The sequence below is a fragment of the Microtus ochrogaster genome, chromosome 5, assembly GCF_000317375.1.
Source record: "Microtus ochrogaster isolate Prairie Vole_2 chromosome 5, MicOch1.0, whole genome shotgun sequence".
In the NCBI taxonomy this organism is placed as follows: domain Eukaryota; kingdom Metazoa; phylum Chordata; class Mammalia; order Rodentia; family Cricetidae; genus Microtus; species Microtus ochrogaster.
In genome coordinates, this window is record NC_022012.1 from 49485652 (window position 1) to 49493272 (window position 7621).

At 43.1% G+C, this 7621-nt stretch overlaps 1 protein-coding gene across 1 annotated transcript in view; it reads left to right on the plus strand.

Moving 5' to 3' along the window:
• The first annotated feature begins 7565 nt into the window (after nt 1-7565).
• The window catches only part of Tmem266 (transmembrane protein 266), a 108916-nt gene continuing 108860 nt past the window's right edge, over nt 7566-7621 (plus strand). The window contains exon 1 of the mRNA XM_026779468.1: nt 7566-7609. The gene's annotated coding sequence lies outside the window, so the exon portion shown is untranslated. The remainder of the gene's footprint in view (nt 7610-7621) is intronic.

Sequence of the window (7621 nt, forward strand, 5' to 3'; positions counted from 1 at the left end):
TGAGTGCTCTGCTCACCCTTGCGGGGAGTGCTCTGCCACCCTTGTGAGTGCTCTGCCCACCCTTATGAGTGCTCTGCCACCCTTGCGGGGAGTGCTCTGCCCACCCCCTTGCCACAAGCCCTCAATTTTTCTAAGCGTGACAATGTGGACTTTCTCCGGATTCTTCCATCTCAAAATTTTAATTCTATTCCTGTTATTTTTACAACACAAAGAACAGACATACAGTACTTTGATGCTTCTGATATGCTATTTTTCTAGCTAACATATAATGGAACACAGGCTTCTCAAGTATTAGAATTGAAATTTGAAAAAGTGAAACATTTCATGATTTTACTTGTTACAGAGAATACTCTTTATAGTCTTTTAAATCAAACCATGATCTAAAATTACAGCTAACAAACTGTCCCCAAACCACATTAAGATGAAGCCACCCACCTGTCACACCTTTAGATCCAGGCTCCTCTTCTACCCCTAGGCTGCAGAGTGGAGAGCAAAGGGGCCTTCTCTCTGGGGCTCACCTCCACTTTTTCCGTTAAAGTAAGAGTCATGGCCACTGCAAAGGAAATATAAAAATGAAGGATTCAGCAATACATGATGAAAAAGGAAAGTATAATATTTACACATTTCATATGAGTTTTTAGTGATTTCAGAGGACTTGAGAATTAGGAGCAGAAGCTTGCCTTTGTTTATGGTATGCTATTTTAAAGTCCCAGGTGGGGCTGGAGAGATGCTCAGCAATTAAGAGCACTTGTTACTCTTGAAGAGGACCTGGGTTTGGTTCCCAACACCCATGTGGTTGTTCACAGCTATCCATGACTACAGTGACCCAATGCCTCCTCACCTCTGTGGGCACGAGCACACATACAGTACACAAAATACATGCAGGCCCAACACTCATACACATAAAGCAAACCTAAAAAAATAACAAGGCCACCAGAAAACTATTTGTTATCGTTATTTCTAAACACAAAGTTAGAAGTTAAAGAAAAATCAAATTTTATTTAAAAGTCACTAGATAGGAGGAACCCTTCTGAAACATACAGGTAGGGATTTTGGGAAAAGGGCAAGAAATTAATATATACCTAGTTTTGTGAATATGATAGGTGTTTGTGTGTAGGGATGTGCATGTCCACAGGTGTATATACGTCAGAGGTTGATGTTATGTGTGTTCCTCAATCACGCTCCACCTTACTCTTTGAGACAGGGTCTCTCGCTGAATCTGAAGCTCGATTGGCCTAGCCTGACTAGCTAGCCAATGTCTGCTTTTTTCTATTCATCCCAGCAAATCTGTGAGGTTATGGCAGCATGCTGCCATTGAGACTCTTATGTTCTGGGGATCCAAATTCAAATCCCTGTGCTTAAATAGCAGGCTTTTTACCAACTGAGACATCTCCCCAGCCCAAAAAAGATTTGATTTTTATTATGAAACTATTCTTTGTATTATCTGCCATAAGAAAAAAATTCACAAATTTCACATATGTTATTACAGACACTTAATATGGATTGTCATCTCAATAGGGTGGTATTCTTCATCAGAAAGAAGACAAGTGGTATATACTATAATCTACCCTCTATTTGCAAAGTTCATCTCCCCCCAAAGCATTCATTTTATATGGTACTGAAACAGAAGGTCAAGACAATGGTTCAGAACACTCTAATTATATAAAAAGTGTCCTATACAAATGTTGGGACGCATAGCAAACAGTCCAGGACCTTTTCATAGTCATATAAATAACAACACGGTAGGTTTAATAACAGTATGCTTACCAAAAATTTATCTACTTTCAAGTTTGACCATGCCAGCATTTTATTTCAAGCCTGATAAGTTAAAACAAAATCACTTTTCTCTTCTTTAGACAAAATATTCATAATAAAAAACCTAGAGCTAGAAAGGTCAGAGAATGCCTGGAGTGAGTTAAGCCCTTTCTAAATCAACCCTATTGTTGTAGTGAATGAAGACAGCAGAATGGGTTAAGAGATGGAGCTCTGGGATCAGAATGCTTTTGCATTTTGCCACAATGCTCACAGTTACTTGGGCACAGCTCTGTGTACACCTGAAGCAGCAAAGCCTGGGGTCTGAACTTCAGGTCTCTGCCTCAGACTGCTCAGGTCTGAATCCCGGCTCCTTACAAACTGTAAGACCACGAACAAGTGACTCCCCTCTGCCTCCCCATAATAACTACACCTTTCCAAAAGAGTTGTTACTAAAAATTAATACAAATAAAGTTTGTAGAATGATGTCTGGAATACTGCAAGCATTTAACAAATGTCAACAATTATTAGAACTTGTGCTGGTTATGGTTTCTGTTGCTATGATGAACACCATGACCAAAGCAACTTGTCGAGGAAACGGTTTATTTTAGCTTAAACTTCCAGGCAACAGCCCATCACTGAAGAAAGTCAGGGCGGGAAATCAAGGCAGGAACCTAGAGGCAGGAGCTGTTGCCGAAGCCATGGAGGCGTGCCACTTACTGGCTTGCTCCTTATGACTTGCTCAGCCTGCTTTCTTACAGAGCCCATGATTACCAGTTAAGAGATGGAACCACCCATAATGGCCTGGGCCCTCCCCCACCAATCACTAATTTTAAAATGCCATACAGCCTGATCTTATGGAGGCATTTCCTCAATTGAGGTTTCTTCCTTTCCAATAACTCTAGCTTGTGTCAAGTTGCCATAAAAATAGCCCTCACGAAGTCCATCGGTTAAAAACAAGGGGCTGTCTTTGCTACGTTTTAACTCAACCCAGTTACAGTATACCAGAATTAAGCACCAGATCTTTTGTTTTCAAATACATATTTTTTGATATTCCACTTTGACATGTGAGCTGTTTAACCAATGAAATAAGTGGCCCATGAGGCACATGCAAACTTCCAAACAGAAATACATAGGAAAGCTCACTAGAAAGCAGAGTATTATTCATTTGGTGATCAGATACTCAAAGAGGATTTGATATTCAGAAGAATCTTCTATAGATACCCCATGACGACATACAAAAGCATTTTCAGTAATGGTCACAGAATGAAATGTGAGTAGCCAAGAAATAAAGATGGGGTTAAGATCCAAACTTCAATTCTTGGTTTGCCTTGAACTTGTATGAATTTATTTGGAATATACTGAGCAGCTGAGGTCATGTTTCACTAAAGGCTAACTCCATCAGAAGGGTTTTCTAAGTTAATGATCATGTGGAGGAGAAAGTATGTCACAGGGTAAATAGTTAAAAGGCGCTAATTTGAAGGAGATGCTGGTGACTAAGTCTGGGGCCTTCTTCCAGTGTGAAATTCTCTCTTTCTCTCTCTCTGTTTCTGTACATGTGCACACAGGTGAGCATACATGTTTACTAGGAACTGAACCTTTTTCTTTTAATATTGTGAGAAAGGTACAGAAAACTGTGCAGGGCAGCCTCAAAATGTCTGTGCAGTTAAGGTTGGCCTCAAAGTTCTTGTCCTCCCGCTTCAGCCTCCTCAGGAGCTGGGGCCACAGGTAAATACCACCACGCTCACTACGGTTGTTTATTGAAGCCGAATAAATGCATGCTATTGTATCTTCTGTTGCGTCCAATATAGACCATTTGCATATGAATGTTGCTAATTATGTCAACTATATTTACTCATTAAAGCTGTCTCAGCAGGATTTTAATATTTATTTATTATATTATGTGTATAGCATTCCTTCCATGTGTGCCTGCAAGCCAGAAGGGGGTGCCAGGTCTCATTATAGATGGCTGTGAGCCACCATGTGGTTGCTGGGAATTGAACTCAGGACCTCTGGAAGAGCAGTCAGTGCTCTTAACCTCTGAGCCATCTCTCCAGCCCTCTCAGCAGGATTTTTATAAGGCTGCTGTTAGTAGTTACTATGAATACTTAAGCCTCAGACAAATATCACATCAAATAACATCTATCTACTTTTCCAGCTCTCACTGACAGCTTGGCTTTCCCCTGTACGTTCCGCATCAGCAAAGCTGTGTTAAAAGTTCATCACCTGAAAGTGTTTACGAAATATGCACGTGGAGATAAGCCACAATTTAACTCCAATCTTTGCAAATCATGAGGCATCAGATTGGTAATTTTTTTCTTTTTTTTCAGATTTTTTTTTTTCAATTAGCCACTTGAACAGAAATTTTAATCTTGGAATCATTTCTTCCCCAGATATTCACAGGACCATCATCATCTTCAATTCGCCCTCCTGTAGTCTCACAGTCATGGTCTGAAGATGCATAAATTTCTGTTTGTGGGATTCCGGTGCTCCTGACAACACTGTTTTTTTTTTTTTTTCTTTCTTTCTGACTATCGATTTTTGAAACAGGATCTTGCTACATAGCTCAGGCTAGCCTTGAGCTCCCTACGTAGCCCAGGCTAACTGTAAACTCAGGATCCTCCTCCCTCAGCTTCTCCAGTGCTGGGAGTACTGGCATCCCCCCACATTATAGAAAAAAGGGCGATTTTTTCATATAAAATATGTGGCCTACCTCTCAAGGCATCTTGACACAGATATTATGCCGATGACACCACCACCTCAGAAACTGCTGTCTGGCCACCACCTCAGAAACTGCTGTCTGGCGAGAAAACAACCCACAAATCTTAGGCAGTTTCTTCCATCCTGCATTTAATCCTCTTTCTTGTCACTCCGCAGCTCTTTTATGTGCCCACACAAAGGGCCTCCCTCCTGTTAGTCATCTGCCACGTACTGAAGCAACACCTGTGCTATTTATAGCTGGTGGAGTCCCCAGCCTTTCCTATCAATGATCACCTGAAACAGTTAAAACAAAACTCTTCAATCTTCTGGAAATTAGATTTCAGTGTGTTGAGACGCTCCAGAATCTGACTTTAAACACATGTTCTTCACTGATTCCAGAAGGGCCAGGGTTGCTAAATACCAGCTCCCAGAAGCCTGCGGTAGATTTCAGTCTAGATCAACGATAAACCTTCCCTGAACCCCAGAGCTTAGTATTTATGAAAAGAGCAGACAAAAACAGAGAAAGCAGAAAAGCATCTTGTCGTTATGCGCCCCACCCCCAGCTAAGGTTTCAACACTCTAAGGCAACAGTTCTCAACCTGTGAGTGGGGAACCCTTTAGGGGGTCAAATGACCCTTTCATAGGGGCTGCCTAAGACCATCAGAAAACACAGATATTTAAATTATGATCCATTAACAGTAGCAAAATAACAGTTATAAAGTAGCAACAAAAATAATTTTATGGCGGCCGGGCGGTGGTGGCGCACGCCTTTAATCCCAGCACTCGAGAGAGATCCCGGCGGATCTCTGGGAGTTCGAGGCCAGCCTGGTCTACAAGAACTAGTTCCGGGACAGGCACCAAAGCTACAGAGAAACCCTGTCTCGAAAAACCAAAATAATTTTATGGTTGGCAGTCATGACAACATGAAGACCTGTATTAAAAGGATCACATAGGTAAGACTGAGAACCAATGCGCCCAGAGAGTATCAAAGGAAGATCTTAGTCTGGACGTGTGCTGTGGAAGTGACACACCACCAGGGGGAAACAGAGAGCTGACAAGCTGCAAATGTTTGGGGATTTTTTTTAATTTACCATGGGGTTGAGGAGAAGGGAAAAAAATCGACAAGAGTGAAGAAACCTGTAACTGGGCTACAGTTCAGTGGCAGAGCACGTGCGTAGCACAAATGAGTCCCTGGGTTCAATCCCCAGTGCTGCAAAAACAAGCAAGCCAGAATGCAATGACAGAGATGTGTATTTTATATACATGTCTCTCTCCAGGTTTTGTTAGACAACCATGGTTTAAAAAAAAAAAAAGTTACTCTAAAGTAGCACAGATTTAAAGAAAAAAAAGCTGCATTAGAATACAAAGTTTCTAGATAAATAGATGCAGTCAATTTTTCTCCCTGTAAATACTTGTCCTACTTTTAATATTTAATTAGAGGTTTATTTAATTAGCCTTTATTTGACTTACAGTTTATAATTAACAGTCGGAGGCAGGACCTGAAGCAGAGACCACTGTGCAACACCGTTTCCTGGCTTGCTCAGTCTGCCTTCTTATAGCACCCAGGATCACCTGCCCAAGAGTGGCTCCACCCAGTGGGCTGGGCCCTCCCACATCAATCATTAATCAAGAGAATGCCCCACAGCTGTGTCTGCAGGCCAATCTAATGATGGCAATTCCTAAACTGCAATGGATTCAATTCCTAATAACTGGGGGGGGGGGATTTTTAAAAAAAAAAAACAAATAAGTTGGCAGACTTTTTCTCCCATTCTGTAGGCTGTCTCCCTCTCTTGATTTTTGGGGACACATGGGGGGTTAACTATGGAAACTTTGTAATTTCATACAGTCCCATTATATAATTCCAAGGATTGTTTCTTGGGCTTATTATTGGAGTCTTATTCAAAAAGTCTACACCCGTGCTTCTATCTGAATGTTTTGCCAGATGTCTACCCGCACATTGTCGGGAATGATGCTGACTACCTTTGAGGAAACCTTATGTGTAGCTGTTCTACATGGGGTGGGGGAGAGGATAACATGAGAGAGAGCATCCACTCTCCCTTCCATCTTACTTCCGCTAAAATTGGCAGAGGAAAATCCTGCCAAACCAGGTAACCCCTACAGCTGTCTCCTCTGAGGACTTTTCCCCTTTGAAAGGGAACATTAGAGATGGCTAAGAAATGTTGGAAGGTGAGGAAGGATCAAACAAAGAAATTATATTTTTTCCTCCAGTTGGCCAAGATTAGATGCGCTTCCCCTATCTAGATATTCCTGCTTCTATTGAAAGACTGACCCGAGCCCATGAGGCAGTTCTATGGCCTGGGTTTAAAAGTCATTAATTCTAATCTCCATCGTTTCCGCTAGAAAGGCTGAGTGGTAAGAGAAGGCAAGGAAGTCGCAGGGAATTCCTGAAGGCCGCGTGAACCTAACCAAATAGTGCTTACTCTGGAAGGGAAGCCAGGAAGAAGAACCCCAAAGTCACTCAGAAACTTTGTGTCCTAGAGAAAGGAGGGATTTTTTTTTTCTTAATCTTAAATTATCTTAACACTAAAAGGCCAGAACCTAAAAGGAAAGGGGCTATATTTTAACAGAAATTTGACTATAAACTGCTTTTAAAAATTGTTCACGGCAGTACATTTACACGTAAGGATTTAAAATCAAACCAAACCACAAACCCCTTAGGTAGCTCGGTGACTTGGTCTCCTCAAAGCATTCTCAGTCGGGACAGGTGCTTCCAGGGCAGAACTCTTCGACAAAGCGCGACTAACACACAACTGTATCTGTCACATGAGGATGTGACGAGCGGGGGCACTGAGAGGTGGGCAATGCCTTCAAAGGTTCCTTGGGGGCAATGCACACTCCAGGGACAGCAGGCAGAAACCTCGGAGGTCACTGCGCGCCGCCGCTCGCTGCGCAGCGTGTGAAAACGCACCCAGGGTGGTGCGGTGGCACCGCAGGCGCCAGCCTCCGCCTGGGGCTCTCACTCGCGACCCGGTCACCCGCGCCGTGATGCCCCCACTCCCCTCGGCCGGGATGACTGCCCGCACGCGGCCCATGCGGGTCGCCGTTTCCTAGACAGCCGCACGGCCCCTCTGCAGCCTCCGGAACGCGCGCGGGTGCGGGCAGCGAGAGCGCAGGCGCGGGCCCGGGAGAGCCGCCGGTGCGAAGGCGC